At 41.4% G+C, this 18,963-nt stretch overlaps 1 pseudogene; it reads right to left on the bottom strand.

The window, feature by feature from the left end:
- Positions 1 to 5,262: 5,262 nt before the first annotated feature.
- LOC110288834 (ubiquitin carboxyl-terminal hydrolase 17-like protein E pseudogene) lies at positions 5,263 to 6,992 on the bottom strand (annotated as a pseudogene).
- Between the last annotated feature and the right edge of the window lie 11,971 nt (positions 6,993 to 18,963).

The raw sequence follows: 18,963 nt of genomic DNA on the forward strand, positions 1-18,963 counted from the left end.
TTTAGGGCTGAGCCACACAAGAAGTACTTGTTTACACTAAACAGGACGCTTTTGGGGTTAAAGGTGTGTGCTACTGAGTCACACTATTGAAGTATTTTACAGATCACAATCTTGGAATTCACAATGTGATGAAATATCTGGCAACTGAGCAGCAATGAACATGGCTGGCAGGTGTCTCTGAGCATCCTTTGGGTCTATCCATATGGCGGTTTGAAAAAGAATGGCCCCCATAGGCTAATATATTTGAATGTTTTGTCATCAGGTAGTGGCATTATTTGAGAGGAATTTGAAGGTATGGCTTTTTTCTAGTAGATATGGCCCTGTTAAGTTTTCACTGGGGATAAGATTTGGGGTTCAATAGCTCCAGGTAGGCCTAGTATCACTGTCTTCTTTCTACCTGAAGATCTGAATATAGAAGTCAGAGGTATTTTTCTAAGACTATGTCTATCATGTGCTCCACCATGATGATAATGGAGTAAATCTCTGAAACTATAAACATGCTCCAAGAAAATGCTTTTTTTCTATAAGAATTGTGGTGGTCATGGTGTGTCTTCATAGCAACAGAACACTGACTAAGACAATGTTCAAAAGTGATACTTCTGGATTTTGAGGTAGATAGATTCTAATCTTCCTTAAGAGTTTGCACTCCCACCAGCAATGAATGAGTGTTCCCTTTATTTCGCAAAGGAGAAATGAGTTTGTCTGGGAAGGCAGTATTTTATAGAGGTTATAGGTTGAATGTTTTACTCGATATAAATGATAAAGTTTTCTCCTGACTTCTACTCACAAATATTAATCGGAATACCAACATAAGAATTGAGTTACACTCCATTCTAGCACAAATCTGCTTGGTGATATGATGGAAAGTGACCCAGCTTGAGGAAGTTTAGGTCTTAACACCAAGTGATATATTTCACCCAGAGTTTGATTGTTTTCTGTGATGGTTTGTATACGCTCGGCTCAGGAAGTGGCATTATTAGAAGGTATGGATGGTCTAGTTGAAGTAGGTGTGTCACTGTGGGTGTGGGCTATTAGACCCTCATCCTAACTGCCTAGAAGCCAGTCTTCTACTAGCAGCCTTTAGATGAAGATGTTGAACTCTCAGCTCCTCCAGTCTGGATGCTGCCATGTTCCTGCCTTGATGATAATGGATTGAACCTATGAACCTATAAGCCAGCCCCAATTGAATGTTGTCGTTGAATGTTATTGAATGTTGTTATAAGAGTTTCCCTGGTCATGGTGTTTGTTCATAGCAGTAAAACCCTAACTAAGACAACTACACAATTATAAACATGCATTAAGCAAAACTGTGAGTCAGAATATATAGTCTCAATTTCTGAGGGCTCTAGGAAAGAATGGATTCCTACACTAAATAACTAAGGAAGCAGAATATACTTGATCTTTCCTTTCTGCAAACTAATGATTTTAACCAATATGAATTTGAATCTTATAATTTTGGTTGTCATAAGTAAAATATGACTTTCACTGAGTTGTAATCAAGGAATTAGTAGAGCCGGGTTCTTCATCTGGATTTAGGAAGAAATTTATTTGGTTGGTTTTTGAGATTCTAGAAGCCTTCAAGTTCCCCCTTTTATCAGCTTCTTCCTCAAGTTCAAGCAGCAAGTTTGAAAATGTCTTTTGGTTATAATGTTCCTGGAATGACCCAGTCTTCAACTGCCAAGACACTTGTAAGTATACTGAATCCATTTGTATAATAGTGTTGTCAGTTATATAGCTATCCATTTTTTTGTTGACATGATAAAATTTTACTGAAGGTCAAAATTATTTGGATATCTGTTAAAATAAATAAAATACCTCCAGTCTTCTGTTAGAACTCAGTAACTTATGGAAGGGGCTATTTTATTTTTCATGCTTTTAAAACCAGTTTAAAATGTAAGCAAACTATTTTTATAAAATATTAGCAACTATTTGTAGTAGCATTAAGCAAGAGGAACATTTAATTGTTTATGAGTTGCCTGAGAAGACTTTCTTGATTTGATTAGGAAAATGGATTTTTTTCTTAGGTCTGTAATGTTAAGCAATAGTAATTACTGTACACTGTGCAGCTTCCAGTATAAAAAGTAGAGTGTTTGTAAATTGCAGATAATATATTTTAAGACATCATGGGGAAAAGTTACAATAATACGGATGAAAGTGAAATGACATAATTTTGGGCAAAGCTACAAATCTATAGTAGCTGAAATTAGTAAAATAACATAAACTTTGAAAAACAAAACAAAAAACTCACAAAAAGAGAAGAAAGGAAAAGAAAAAGAAAGGAAGGAAAGGGCAGGGAAGGGCAGGGAAGGGCAGGGGAGGGCAGGGCAGGGGATGGGAGGGGAGGGGAGGGGAGGGAGAGGAGAGGAGAGGAGAGGAGAGGAGAGGAGAGGAGAGGAGAGGAGAGGAGAGGAGAGGAGAGGAGAGGAGAGGAGAGAAAGGGAAAGAAGAGAAAAGAAAAGGAGAATGTAACTGGAATGCAAATGTGGTAAAAGTAAGTGACAAATATGTATGAAACATATGATTTACTATAAAATTATACAGTAATAAAAGGGAAAATGAAAAGATCAAATTAAGCAGAATCATTGTGGCAATTAATGTCTTCTGCATCGCAGGACTTGTGTGGCTTTCCTTAAATGTGATCTTGTCCTTGCTTTAATAGGATGCCTTCAGAGATTTCGATGTACTGTGGCCTTTTATTCAATTTATTAATCTTTGTTTCCACAAACAGTTGTTATCATTAAAATATGTTGTCATGAATATTATTGATACAAATATTATATCAATTGCATTCCAAGAGTTTTTATTAGAGAAGCATAATGCACTTTCAGGAAGATAAATATAATAGTTGAAGGCTATGCACAGAATAAAATGGGAGACAGATACAATAAATGCTACAAAAAGAAAATTCTTTGCCATTTCAAGAAATGCTGTTAAAAACTACTTTACACTTGCAAACACCAAACAAGTTTTGATTGTTTTGTAATGACAGATATCACATACTCTTACTGACTTAATCTTGTCTCCAACACCAATTCTTGCCTTCCAAATAACCTATCATATTGTTTGTCCTTTAATGGTCAGTGTTTTCACTAATTTAGAAAATGTCCCTACAAGACTGGCCTGTTGGCAAGACTACAGCACATTTTCTTAATTAGTGACTGATGTGGGAGAGCCTAGCCCATTATGGGTGGTTCAACCCTTAGGCAGGTGGTCCTGAAGTATATGAGAGAGCAGATTGATCAGACTTTGAAGAAACAAGCTACTAATCAGAATTCTTCCATGACCTCTGTATCAGTTCTTGTCTCTAAGTTTCTGCCAGTTTCTGTCCTGACTTCCCCAGATGATAAACTACAAGTTGTTGGATGAGATAAACCCTTTTCTCCTTGAGTTACCTTATGGTATTGGTATTTATCACAACAATAGGAGTTGTAACTAAGACAGTCATCTTGGTAAATTCTTAGAATGCCTTCTATATTTCATAGTTCAGGATATTTTACTCTAAAGTTTTGTGGCCATGAAAACTTTCTCACTAATTACTTCTGCCAACAAATTGATATCTATAATTCCCATTTTTATTTTCTTTGTAAAAATTCATGAAAACTAAAAGGGGAGTTCTTTAAGTGAATAATTAGTAGCTACGTACACCATAATACAGATATTTATTAAAAGGTTCCAATGTACCCTTAGAATTTCCTTTAATTATGATTCTATCCTAACCTACATGAAGCTCCATCATGTCTGTGTATTTGTCACTGTGCCTAATTATAAATTTTCATACAAATGAAGCAAGATGGTATGCATTTCTTTTTGTAAAATTGTTTTGAAATTTTATCCATAAACTACTCAGTATGAGAAATACACTACTGTTTATAACAAAATTGAATTTTTCTGTATGACTATACCAGCACATGTGATCTTTTCTTTGTGCATGGAAACCTGAATTATCTCTATTTGTTCTTAAATATAAAGCTTTAATAATAGAAATCAATTTTTAAAAATAACAAAAATTCAGTTGAAAAAGTCTATAGAGCCTCAAGGGATTGTTGTTGTTGTTGCTGCTGCTGCTGTTGTTCAAAGTGAATGACATTAGCAATAAGTCAGATTGACCAAAGGAGAAGACAAATACAAGGATTTGATGTGAAAGGATGTGAATGAGAACAGAATGAAAAAAAAATTCACTCTGATATTAACCAAAACCAAAACAAAACAAAAAAAAAAAAAAACTATAAATCTCAGAAGGAAACATTGGGTTTTTTAGTAAGATGGCTATCTTACTAGAAACTGCTCCCATGTGACTTTGTTAAGAAGGACCTGTGTTGGTAAGGCCCTATTGCCAAAGATAACACTTACTTATGTCATCAAATCTGGTTCCTAAACAAAAGCTTCATCCCTATTGACTAAGGTTCATGGTTCTTAAAACTTACTCTGCATGATATTAGAGGAGCAAGGTAATACTATAAAGCAACTACAAACTCTGAGGCCTGAATATACTGGTACAATGGTAGCACAAATATTATGGGAGCAATTAACCATTTTTTGATTGGATGAAAGACCCATTATTTTAAACACAGCACATACCAGTTATTGCTAAAATAGTCATGGACTTGGGACTAGATAGGTTATGGACCCTAGAAAAAAACCTACTATTATTATTTTGCTAAAAGGACATACAAATTAAATTTACTCCTATTTACATACCCATATATCAGTGTCTCTCTGAAACCATATCAGAGAAGCTTTTTCTTGCAGTAGTTGCAAATTATCACGGAAACCTACAACTGGCCAATGTGCATACAGGACTAGACTTTGGAGCAATCAATCTTAACTAGGATAATTTAACTAAATCCATTCCCTCAAGGCTCAGGAACCTAAGCAGAAACGGAGGAAAGGTTTAAGAAGCATAGGTAGCTGATGACTCTAAGTAAACAGTATCTTTGAGACATAATAAGACTTATGTTCCTGTGAACTCACAGAGACAGTGGCAGCACACACATGACCCAATAGGTACGAGCCAGACAAAGTCCCAGTACTGAGATGAAGAAGTAGACTCTGGCTCCTACCTCTGACAAGAAGCTATCAGCAATGAATACCTACTGACAAATGGAAAATAAGTTTTCTCCAATGGAGTCTCTCTGAGTATATAAACTACAATTCAGAGCAGGCTTCCTGCCCAGAAGTGATTAGCCAACATAAAATAAACTCAATGGTATTTTTGTGCACTTTTTAAATTTTAATTTGTTTTGGTATCTGTTGTTGTTGTTGTTATTGTATTAGTCTACTATGGTGTTCTAAATTTTTATTTGTATGTATGTTTCTTATTCTTTCTTTTCTTTTTGCTTTGTTTCTTGGGAGAGAGGGAGGGAGGGAGGGATTGTGCCAGGGTTGATTCTCCTTGTCTGGAGCATCCCTGCCCCAGTTTGCAATGGATCTGGGCTGGTGAATCACAGTTGCATCAGCGGGCAGATCAAGTTCACCTTCGGTATTCCTGAGGTTCTTCCCAGCTTTCTGGTGGTTCTGTTCCCGAGACGTGAGTTTGGTATTCTCCTGTTTCTGCCTAGCTTTCTGGTGGCCCTGTTCCTGAAGAACTTTCCCCTCCCCTAAGGAGGTTTCTTTGGTTGCTCTCTTCTCCCTGATTTCCCAGGGCTCTCCCGCATCATCTGTGCAGTGGCATTTCTTCTTATGCTTTTTTCTCCAGGATTTCTTCAGCTGGTATTCGGGGTCAAGAACATCATTTATTCTGCCCTCTCGCATGTCAATACTGACCTGTTTGAGGTTGGCCTGCTGCACATAGAAGAGCACATAGGCATTCTCATTCAGGACAGAAGTCACATCATGCCTGGTGACCTTAGTATCATCCATCTTGTACAACTTCCCATAGCCGGCTTTGACAGAACAGAAGTAATGTCCACTGTGACAAGTCGCACCATCATGGACCAGGACTTCATAGAGGGTATAAGGCAAAGGTCCTCCAGTAGTCTGGGACAGGTATGGCTTCAGGTCAAGGAACTCCGGGTAGCTTACTTTTCTGTCCAACTTATTACCCATGAAGCCCGAAAAGCACTTTAATACTAGCAGGAGTACCTTTGGGGCACTATGAACATACAGGCTCTTGGAAGCTGGCATCTTCTGTCTACACCTACCACAGAAGTAAGCGTTCTCCCCACGCAGCTCTTCTGCCTTCTTGATATCCTGCAAGGCTTGCTTCACACTCTGAGACGAGTTGATATCCAGGGCGACGTACAGGAAGGGATCGTAGGTATCTGAGGTGCCCTGGCAGTGGAGACACTTGATCTGAGACCTCCACCAGTCTCCAAATATGTCATGAATTGGGGAGCTGCCCTCAAAGGGGGATTCCTCTTCTGACTGGCTGGGCCCTCGAAGGCAGGATTCATGCATGGTTTTCAAGGAGCCCGCATCCTGGTCCTTGGGCCCTCTTCCAACTCAGATTGTGCTTGCCATTGGCAGCCAGCTGCTCCACCACCTGAGCTTCATCCTGACACAGCTCTGGGGCACCAAGAGATGACAGGGCTGGATCTGCTATGGGACAAGAACACGAAAAGAATTTAGGGCATGCCAGTGGCCAAATCCTTTACCTTCAGACTCCATTCTAGAAAACCTGACCTAACTTTACCCCAGCAAAAGTAACAGGACAGTACCTAGAATTACTTTCCCAGTTACCCCCCTCCAAAAATAAACCACTCACATACACCCCACCCCAAACCAAACAAGAACCTAAATCCAGTCTCTAGGTTACACCCCCAACAAGACCAGTGTCTCCAGGTGATTATTCCACCAGATCTGCACCCCAAGGTTCAAAGCCCGCCCTCTCCCACCAGATCAGAAGGAAGTAGACATTTAGCTTGTGACTCCGAGCACCCACCATTATATTATAGGCCACAAAAACTAGCAGATTAGATACTTGCACACTCACCCACACCCCTCTGCTTGCTGCTTACTGTAAACCCTTACTCTGATAGATATTCGGGGCTCATCATCCCCAAAGCATTCCTGCTGGACAGTGGCTCACAGTGGTGCCCTAGCTAGCCAGAATAAAAAGGCCTCACAGTGACTGCATCTCATCAGTTCCTGTCTGGTTTGGGGGGATAACTACTCTTTTCTGGCACTACACATGTGTGGCCTCCCTTCCCCCAGCCTGGAACCTGCCTGCTCAAGGGTGGAGCTACCGGCTTATTCGTCCTGCCACGCCTACTGCTGGAACCTGCCTTTGCTGCCTGGAGGCACACACGTGTTCGTCCTGCTACTGGACCCTGAGTTACTTGGCGGGATATTGGGTTCCCTCCCCCTTCCTTTATAACTGAGTGTCTGGAATTAGTAAAATTGAGCTTTGATCAGGATTTGTCTTAGCTCCATTCTTTTCTTCCGCCCCGTCTAGATTCCTCTCTTTTCAGCGAACTGCCATTCTCAGTTGAACCGTTCGTGTTGTGGACTGCGGGCAGGCCGCAACAGTTGGCGCCAGAACTGGGACCTGAAGAATGGCAGAGGGATGCTAAGAGAAACGACTGCTGTGTGGAGCTCCACAAGAAAGGAAAGGATCTTCGTATCGGAGGAGCATCAGAGCAACGGACAGGTACACATGCTAGCGCTAGCCTAAAAAATTTCAGTTTTGTAAAGTGTTGCTGAGGATGCGGTAGGATACGAATCAAGTTTGATTCAGTGCTGACCCAACACTGTTTCTGCTTGGGGTCAGTAGTTCGTTAATCGGAACTAGATACGGAGACAGGCGGTGTGCCGCAGCTTTTTAGAAAGCTGCTTAGGTGGAAGAAGGAAGGGTTCAAAGTCATGGATCAGGCGGTTGTTTTTAGCTTTCAGGAGTTGCTTCGGGCCAAAGGAGTAAGGCTTGAAGTACAATTAGTAAGAAATTTTTTAGATAAGATAGATAGCTGTTGTCCATGGTTCAAAGAAGAAGAAACGATAGATTGTGGAACCTGGGAGAAAGTTGGTGAGGCCCTGAATATCGCTCAGACAGATAATTTTACCCTAGGTCTCTGGGCCCTTGTAAATGATGCTATAAAAGATGCAACTTTTCCAGGGCTAAATCGCCCTCAGGCGGAACTTGTGGTATCTCAGGAGGAGTGCCTATCAGAGAAGGCCTCCTCAGAAAAAGATCTTCTTAACTCAAAAATTGATAAATGTGGAAACTCTGATGATGGACTGAATTTTAACAAAAATCACTCAGATAGAGGAATTGCCCATTACCTTAATGAGAATTGGTCCTCTTGCGAATCTCCCGTTTCACCTATAGTCACCACTTCGGGAGGTGCTACGCATAGGGACACACGGCTAAGCGAGTTAGAATTTGAGATTAAGCTTCAGAGGCTGACTAATGAGCTTTGGAAACTAAAAAAGATCTCAGAAGCGGAGAAGAGTAACTCTTCTGTAGTTAACCAGGTGCCGCTAGAAAGAGTTGTGAGTCAGGCTCATGGGAAAGGACAGAATTCGTCTAATACGCTGGCCTTTCCTGTGGTCGAGGTAGTTGATCAGCAAGATGCTAGGACCAGACATTACCAGACCTTGGATTTCAAGTTGTTAAAAGAGTTAAAGGCAGCTGTTGTGCAATATGGTCCTTCAGCCCCATTCACTCAAGCATTACTGGACACAGTTGCGGAGTCAAACTTAACCCCCTCAGATTGGAAGACTCTGTCCAAGGCTACCCTGTCAGGAGGAGATTTTTTGCTTTGGGATTCTGAATGGTGAGACGCCAGTAAGAAAACTACTAACCAGAACCCCGGAGCTCTTGTCTCTAGCTGCATATGTATCGAAAGATGGCCTAGTCGGCCATCAATGGAAAGAGAGGCCCATTGGACTTGCAAACTTTATATGCCCCAATATAGGGGAATGCCAGGGCCAAAAGAATGGGAATGGGTGGGTAGGGAAGTGGGGGGCGCTATGGGGGACTTTTGGGATAGCATTGGAAATGTAATTGAGGAAAATATGTAATAAAAATATTAAAAATCAAAAAAAAAAGAAAAAGGAAAAAAAAAAAAAGAAAACTGCTGCTTCTAATGCTCAGGCTGGTAACCCAGACTGGGATAGCAACATCCTTTTAGGAGAGGGTCCATATGAGGGACAGACAAATCAGATTGATTTTCCCGTTGCAGTGTACGCGCAAGTTGCGACAGCCACACGCCGTGCTTGGGGAAGGTTGCCAGTTAAAGGAGATACTAGTGGAAGTTTAGCTATCATTCGGCAGGGTTCTGATGAACCATATCAGGACTTTGTGGACAGGCTGTTGATTTCCGCTAGTAGAATCCTTGGAAGTCCAGACACAGGTAGTCCCTTTGTTATGCAGCTGGCTTATGAGAATGCTAACGCAACTTGCCGAGCTGCAATTCAACCGCATAAGGGACAGACAGATTTGGCGGGATATGTCCGTCTTTGCGCAGACATCGGGCCTTCCTGCGAGTTCTCGCAGGGAACCCACGCGCAAGCAATGTTCTCGAGGAAACGAGGAAATAATGCATGCTTTAATTGTGGAAGTTTGGATCATTTTAGAAGTAATTGTCCTAAGAACAAGGGCGCCAAGGGTAGACAAACAGGCCGTACCCCAGGAATATGTCCCCAGTGTGGGAAGGGCCGCCACTGGGCAAAAGATTGTAAGCATAAACCAAGGGTTTTGAGCCGCCCGGTGCCGGGAAACGAGGAAAGGGGTCAGCCCCAGGCCCCGAGTTACTCAAAGAGGACAGCTTATGGGGCCATAAATCTGCTGCCCAGCCAACAAGATCAGTTCTTGAGCTTGTCAGGTCAAACCCAGGAAATGCAAGACTGGACCTCTGTTCCACTGTCCACGCAGTATTAACCCCAGAAATGGGAGTCCAAACTCTGCCTACCGGAGTCTTCGGACCACTGCCCACAGAAACCTGTGGCTTTCTCTTGGGACGAAGCACTTCTATTGTAGAAGGCCTGCAGATTTTTCCAGGTGTTATAAATAATGATTATGAGGGAGAACTTAAAATCATAGCCGCTTGCCCTCGTGGTGTTATAACTATACCTGCTAATCAAAAAATTGCTCAACTTACTTTGATCCCTTTACGCCAGTCACTGTATAGATTCTTTGAAAGTGAGGAAGGACAAAATAATTTTGACTCCTCGGGCGTAAATTGGGTGAAATCTATCACAAATCAGAGACCTAACCTTAAATTGACTCTTGATGGAAAAGGCTTTGAAGGATTAATAGATACCGGGGCCGACGTAACAATTATAAGAGGGCAGGACTGGCCCTCAAACTGGCCCTTGACTGCTTCCTTGACTCACCTTCAAAGAATTGGGTACGCCAGTAACCCAAAATGTAGTTCTAAATTGCTAACCTGGAGAGATGAGGAAGGGAAATCAGGAAAGATTCAGCCGTATGTTATGTCAAATTTGCCTGTGACCCTGTGGGGAAGAGATCTGTTGTCACAGATGGGTGTTATTCTGTGCAGTTCTAAGGAGATGGTGACTGAGCAGACATTCAGGCAGGGACTCCTGCCTGGTCGTGAACTAGTAAAAAAAGGACAGGGAATTAAGACCTTTGAGGATCTTAAACCCCACTCTAACATGAGAGGTTTAAAGTATTTTCAATAGCGACCACTATCTTGCCTGCATCCCACGCGGAAAAAATTCAATGGTGTAATGATATTCCGGTGTGGGTAGATCAGTGGTCTTTACCTAAAGAGAAAATAGAGGCCGCTTCTTTGCTAGTGCAGGAGCAGTTAGAAGCAGGACATTTGGTGGAGTCTCACTCTCCCTGGAATACACCCATTTTCATTATCAGGAAGAAATCTGGAAAATGGAGACTGTTACAAGATTTAAGAAAAGTTAATGAGACCATGGTACTTATGGGAACCTTACAACCGGGGCTCCCCTCCCCAGTGGCCATTCCTAAGGGATATTATAAGATTGTTATAGATTTGAAAGATTGTTTCTTTACCATCCCTTTGCATCCAAAGGATTGTGAGAGATTTGCTTTTAGTGTTCCTTCTGTAAATTTCAAGGAACCCATGAAAAGATATCAATGGACAGTCCTCCCGCAGGGGATGGCTAATAGTCCCACATTATGTCAAAGGTTTGTGGCGAAAGCAATTCAGCCTGTTAGACAACAATGGCCAAATATTTACATCGTTCATTTCACAGATGATGTCTTGATGGCGGGAAAGGACCCCCAAGAATTGCTTTTGTGTTATAAAGGTTTACAAAAAGCCCTAGCTGATAAGGGATTGCAAATTGCTTCTGAAAAGGTACAAACTCAGGATCCTTATAATTATTTGGGTTTTAGACTCACTGATCAAGCTGTTTTTCCCCAAAAGATCGTTATTCGTAGAGATAACTTAAAGACCTTAAATGATTTTCAAAAATTGTTAGGTGATATTAACTGGCTTCGCCCCTATTTAAAGCTTACTACAGGGGAGTTGAAACCTTTATTTGATATTCTTAAAGGGAGTTCTGATCCCACTTCCCCTAGATCCCTAACCTCAGAAGGATTGCTGGCCTTACAACTAGTGGAAAAGTCTATTGAAGAGCAATTCGTTACCTATATAGATTACTCCCTGCCGCTGCACCTGTTAATTTTTAATACGACTCATGTGCCTACGGGACTGCTATGGCAAAAATTTCCTATAATGTGGATACATTCAAGGATTTCTCCCAAACGTAATATCTTGCCATATCACGAAGCAGTGGCTCAGATGATTATCACTGGAAGAAGGCAGGCATTGACTTATTTCGGAAAAGAGCCAGATATCATTGTTCAGCCTTACAGCGTAAGTCAAGACACTTGGCTGAAACAGCATAGTACAGATTGGTTGCTTGCACAAATAGGGTTTAGTGGAATTATAGACAACCACTACCCTCAAGATAGGTTAATAAAATTTTTAAATGTACATGATATGATATTTCCTAAGATGACTTCTTTACAGCCTTTAAATAATGCTCTATTGATTTTTACTGATGGCTCCTCTAAAGGGCGAGCTGGATATCTTATTAATGATCAACAGGTTATCGTAGAGACTCCTGGTCTCTCGGCTCAGCTAGCCGAATTAACAGCAGTGCTAAAGGTCTTTCAGTCTGTACATGAGGCTTTTAATATTTTTACTGACAGTTTATATGTTGTTCAATCAGTACCCTTATTAGAAACCTGTGGCACGTTTAACTTCAATACGCCATCAGGATCCTTATTTTCAGAATTGCAAAACATCATTCTTGCCCGGAAAAATCCGTTTTATATTGGCCACATACGGTCTCACTCTGGTCTTCCTGGGCCTCTGGCCGAGGGTAATGATCGCATTGACAGGGCTCTAATAGGAGAAGCTTTAGTTTCAAATCCTGTTGCTCTGGCCCAACGTGATCATGAAAGGTTTCACCTCTCTAGCCACACCCTAAGGCTCCGCCATAAAATCACTAAGGAGCAAGCAAGAATGATTGTAAAACAATGTCCTAAATGTATTACATTATCTCCAGTGCCACATCTAGGAGTCAATCCTAGAGGCCTTATGCCTAATCATATTTGGCAAATGGATATAACCCATTATGCAGAATTTGGAAAACTAAAATATATACATGTTTGCATTGATACCTGTTCAGGATTTCTCTTTGCTTCCCTGCATACAGGGGAGGCTTCAAAAAACGTAATCGATCATTGCCTACAAGCCTTTAATACCATGGGGTTGCCTAAGCTTATTAAGACAGATAACGGGCCATCTTATTCTAGTAAAAACTTTATTACATTCTGTAAAGAATTCGGTATCAAACATAAAACTGGAATTCCTTACAACCCCATGGGACAAGGAATAGTTGAACGTGCTCATAGCACCTTAAAGAATTGGCTTTTTAAAACAAAAGAGGGGCATCTATATCCCCCAAGGTCACCAAAGGCTCATCTTGCCTTCACCTTATTTGTCCTAAACTTTTTGCAAACTGACATTAAAGGTCAGTCTGCAGCGGAACGCCACTGGCACCCAGTTACTTCTAATTCTTATGCATTGGTAAAATGGAAGGACGCCCTGACTAATAAATGGAAGGGTCCAGATCCAGTTCTAATCTGGGGAAGAGGCTCGGTTTGTGTTTTTTCACGAGATGAAGATGAAGCACGGTGGCTACCAGAGAGATTAATTCGTCAGGTAAACACAGATTCTGTCTCTTCTCATAAGTATCATTCTAAAGACTAAAATTCCTCTTGTGCTGGGAGTGGAAGCTCTCAGAAAAACTGTTTTCCTCTGAGCCAATTCCCCTACAAGAGGCTGGAGATTAACTTTAGCTTTACAATTTGCATCTAAATAAAGTACCTTGACTTCTCCAAACAGAAAATTTACATTGCTACACTCTCATTGTTTAGAATTCTTCCTTTTCTCAAGCAGGTCAATCTACATTCTCCGGTTCTCCGCCCCTAAGAGCAAACAGGTGGTACTGCTAATCTCCCTTCCAAGGACATCCCAGCATGTGGCTTTTCAGTCTAAGATAAGTTTTAGATTTACCAGGAGAGCTAGGGAAGTAGAAATTTCATATATATTTACAGAGATTAGTTCTTATTTTGATAGAGATGGGCTTAGTCCCTTAGCTGGCCTCTGGCTTTTCACCCTTGCTGTTACTGCAAGGTGTCCTTAGTTCCTCAGGCTACTGGGAATAACAGAGATGAAGAGGAAAGACTTTCAGCTCCTATTTTAACCAAAATTAATGGTGTTAATACTGACATAATTCTTGTCTAGGCCTTGCTAAATCTGAGGTTGACAAGTCTCATATAGAGACCGCGCATAAACTCAGAACTGCGCTACTGATTCATAATCATATGAATACAGTATGGGTACCGCTTGGTGCAGGAGATTACTGCGGAGGGAATGTCCAGCTTGACCGTTTCTGAGTTCCCTGTGCGACACACCTGATTTGAAAGAGGTTGGTATCTGACTCCAGCTAAAAACCAAAAATACTTAAGGCTCTGCCTCCCCTCCCCAAAAGATACCAAGAGCCACAGATGTGAGTTTTTATAATGCTCACGGGAGGAATCAGGTCAATGTCCACCCAAGTCAAGGTTAAAGGCCCACTCATCTATGGATGAAAAGAATCATTTGATCACCTCTGTTAAGCATTGCCTATTTAAACTTAATTAATGGGGGGAGAGAGGTTGGAGACCTTGCTGTCGTAAGGGCAAGCCCTTCACTGCCTCCCACCCAAAAACATAAAAAAGCCAACTGGCCTTGTACTAGGAGCCAGCCAGTCTTACCCCCTTCTCCCTGTTCCCCTGCCTTTCACCCAAAATTGTGGATAATTATCAGCTCAGTGTTATTCTAAAATTGTTTAGTTAAACTCAGCCAGGGTTCCAACGCCCTACTTAAAATGCAAACAGGTAGCTACCTATTCAGCACTAATTAGCATTATAAAGTCAGAGCCTACAGCCCAGCGCTGCTATTCCATCAGTGCTTTAAAGACAGTCTTAGCCAGATACAGTTTACCATTAGAAAAGTTAGGGAATCCCACGGAAACAGGTTTTTTCTTTAGCCCAAAAAACTCAGGCAGAATTATTGAACATAGATAATTTTTCTGCCTCAGGCCACCCCCTTTTTTATTTTTGTTTTGTTATCTAATGGGAGGAAATGTGGCCTCCCTTCCCCCAGCCTGGAACCTGCCTGCTCAAGGGTGGAGCTACCGGCTTATTCGTCCTGCCACGCCCACTGCTGGAACCTGCCTTTGCTGCCTGGAGGCACACACGTGTTCGTCCTGCTACTGGACCCTGAGTTACTTGGCGGGATATTGGGTTCCCTCCCCCTTCCTTTATAACTGAGTGTCTGGAATTAGTAAAATTGAGCTTTGATCAGGATTTGTCTTAGCTCCATTCTTTTCTTCCGCCCCGTCTAGATTCTTCTCTTTTCAGCGAACTGCCATTCTCAGTTGAACCGTTCATGTTGTGGACTGCGGGCAGGCCGCAACACACATGCAAGCTGCAAAAGGCCTTATGATGAGATTCAACTTCTTAGAAGAGCAGAGCACCCCCTTTGTCAACAAAAGTCTATCCCAGCACACTCGATTCATTCTTATGCAGGTCTAGGGCAGCTGGAGATGACCAGGTTGCTGGGGGACACACAAGATGTAAAGACCTTACAGTGAGACTTACCTTCTGGGAAGGAGGGAGAAACCATCATGTCTCCAAAGACCTCTTCAAATAACTTGCTGGAGTCTTCTAAGGGACCAGAAGGAAGTCTTTCTCTACAGAGAATCTCTGCAAGTGAGGACCATTCCCAAATGCTCAGCTTTTTAGACTCCAGACGTGTGACCACGCCTACAGTCTTCCCAGAGCAGCCAATCCCAGACAAGCCTCTCCCAAGTTGGATGTGTTTTCTGCCAACCAGCTCTGAAATCTCATCTCTTTGGAGTGCATTTCCCCGAATTTAGTTCCAGTTTCTTATGTGTCTTAAGCTTGGGTTTTACTTAGAATAAACTTATAAAATCATGTCAAATAGAGGAAATGATGACTATACATGCCATACACGAGTTTCCATCACCTTGCTAACCCCACAGAACCAGTGTAAACAGCCTAGCCCTTGTTCTCCTCCTTCCTTCCTTCCCCCTCCCTCCTTCCCTCCTCTCTCTCTCTCTCTCTCTCTCTCTCTCTCTCTCTCTCTCTCTCTCTCTCTCTCTCTCTCTCTCTCTCTCTTGCTTTCTGTCTTCATTGATGTTGGATCTGCAAGGAGATCATTTATCTAGTAGCAGACACATTTCCAGACAAGGTCATATGGTCTATGTGGTCATCTAGTCCACTAAGTAGACTGTTGGTTCTCTGTGGGGGAAAAAATGACCTTGGATCTACACTCTGCTTCTTCAGTGTATTATCAATACCCAAGTGTACAAAGCATTTTGAAGTAAGTGTTTTACCCACAACTAACTCTCTAATTACTTATATGGATAATTTTATAGTGCCATGGCCTCTAATGGCATAACTACTGTGGAGGTGATTCAATCACCCAGCTAGCTCCATCGTGCTCATTTAGATTAACTGAAATAATAAGATTCACTCTAGGTGGATCAAACCAGGCAAATCCTCCCTTCCTGTACCCTTTTGAGACAAAATGGTTCATTCTCTCTGCTGACCTTGAGCTGGCTTCAATCACCCTGTGATGGCTTCAAAACATGACCATTGGCTTTCATTCCCTCAAAGAAAGGAAAACTCACACACACACACACACACACAAACACATATCCAAAGCAACATCTGTCATAGTCCTGTTGTATCTCCTTAAGAAGCAGTGAAACAAGATACAAGGTTTTTTATTCCATTTCTGTTAACAGTTAAAGACATTCTCACCACAGTCTTCCTTATTATTTTATATGTTATCCTTCCTTTTTTCTGGATAGAGTGGCTGCTTTAGTGTTATTCCATTATGTTCAAATTGATCTTCTGGCTTTTTATGGTTGGGCATGTCAATGATATGCACTTAGGCTTTGCACATTCCCTCTAAATCCTTTACCTCTGCCATTCACGCAAGGTCCCTTTCCATTCTTACTTTCAGTCAGGAATTGTCTAAGTTGTCAAAGTGTGCTTGAAAGCAAGACATAAGAAGAACGCAAATTGCTTTCTGTCTACTTTATCAGTCCCCTAATGATCTGGGTTTTAAATTTTAGAGCAATGTTCAAGTTACTAAGACTGTTCCCTGGGCTAAGTCAGGGTCTCCAGTCCATTATATTGAAATTTTATTTCACAAATACTATCAGTCTAAGGTATTGATCATTGCTCACACAGCATTTCAGAAGCCTTGGAAAAGCCAACCAGGGTGTAGTGTCAAGCAGATGGGAGATGAGTGTGAGTATCCTGGTGTCTGTGTCTAGTTCTGCAGAATGCCACTTTCTAGCAATACACACAGTGCAAGAAGAAAGCCAAGCCTGTGTCCTTCCTATTAGAGCCTCTTATGAGGGGTCTGGTTTAAACACAGCCACCCAAATGCCCTTACATTGGGTGGGATTCTACCTACTTGTCCTCTTCCCATATCATATCTAATCGGTTCCATATGGATATTCTGAACATGTATGTATATATGTAATGGTTGTTGGGTTTGAAATGGATTTCTCCACTTTAAAGTCTTTCCTACATGGTCCTAGAACAGTGATTCTCAACCTTCCTCTAATGCTGTCTGAAGATTCAATACACTTCTTCATGTTGTGACACACACACCCAAGTATAACATTGTTTTCCATGCTACATTCATACTGTGACTTTGCCACTGTTGTTGAATTGCCAGGTGACTATCTGATAGGCAGGATATCTGATATGCAACCATTTTGAAAGAGCCGTTCATCCCCAGAGAGGTTGAGACCTACAGATTGAGAACACCATACTAAGCTTGTGTAACCAGTCATCAAGTTGTTTTTAGTAAGAATTTTTCATTGCACTGATTACCAACTCTGTATATTGTTCACAGTGGTGCTTCCTCTCCTACAATAAGGCAACCTTTTCATTCCAATAGCAGAATTTGTCTTCTTTCAGCTTCATAACAGGCTTAAGAAGTACTTGGGGCCCGCATAACAAGAAGGCACACTGAGGCTGATGGAGTCTTTGGCAGAGACATGGAGGCCAGGCAGTTTGTCAGTCAGAGACTCTGCAAGTCCCACCTCAGCCTTTTCCATCTGTCTTTGATGAACACCTGATGCCACACAGGTGCTGATTCTCAGCCTTTCTCTTTCAATCTCACAGCCTGAGTCCAGAAGCCAGAAGTTCAGTGGTGCCCATGATCTCACACCACAGACAGGGTAGGTGGTAACTCTCTGGGAGAAAAGAATCCTCATTTAAAAACCTGTGAGTTTTAAATTCCTGTCTACACCTATGAGACCAGTGTGACAACGAGGTTCATTACACTCTCCCAAGAGTGTACCATACTGATTTAAGTTCATCATCAAAACATAACAAAACAAACCCTACAAAAGAAAAGAAAACAGAACAATAAAGAAGCAGACAAGGATTGTGAAGTAACAGAATTTATTTGGTCAAAGAACTGTTGATCACACACAAAGAACAAGAACATCTCTACAGTGTGTACTACACATTTTCTGGGAAAGAGGTTCTGCTCAGCCCTTTGACATCAAAAGTGGCTATTTTTTGAGACAACCTCACTATGTCGTGCAGGTTAGCCTCAAACTTGAACTTTTCCCTGTCTCAGCCTCCCAAATACTTCTTATTTCCGATAGAACACATGAAACTGAGTCTGTTTTCTATTTTATAATGAGGTCGCTAAGCAAATACACTGCTTGATGTCTTTAAACATAAACACAGTATACAAAATTTGTTTACATTGTATGAACTTCCAGGTTCTTTTTATCAGCATTGTATAGAATTTTACTATGAGATTGTATAAAAATGTGTCCATATTGATGCTGGTAGAAATTTATTTCTCAGGGTTAGGTTATGTTGCAGATACTTTGCAAATGATGCTGCAATCAGCATTCTAGTTGATGTACTCTTGTGAATGTGCATACACATTTTCTTGGAGAGAGAACTGGCAGTTGTGTGTATTCACTATTATGAGATAAAAAAAAATTGGTTCCATTTATACCAGTGGTTCTCAACCTATGGGTCGGGACCCCTTCGTGGTCACATAAGATATCCTACATAGCATATATTTACATTAAGATTTATAACACCAGCAAAAATACAATTATGAAGTAGCAACAAATAGCTTTATGGTTTTGAGGTTCACCATAACCTAAGGAGCTGTGGGTCCCAGGGTTAGGAAGATTCGGAACTGCTCACATTCCTCTCAGTAGTTCATGGCTGCTCAAGCTCCTTACTCCTTTCAGTGTCTGATAGTTTTAGGCTGGTTCATTACCTACACATGCTGGTATGTATACTATACCATGAGAGATTCAATCTGCATTTATTCTCATTGTAACTAGAAGGTCCACACCCATTTGCCTGTTTGCTGATACATTTGTTCCTCCCTGCCTTTTTCTTTTTCTTGCTAACCTTGAAGGGATGATTAATACACCCTGCTA

Source organism: Mus caroli, unplaced genomic scaffold (genome assembly GCF_978045245.1).
Source record: "Mus caroli unplaced genomic scaffold, Mus_caroli_1 scaffold_8, whole genome shotgun sequence".
In the NCBI taxonomy this organism is placed as follows: domain Eukaryota; kingdom Metazoa; phylum Chordata; class Mammalia; order Rodentia; family Muridae; genus Mus; species Mus caroli.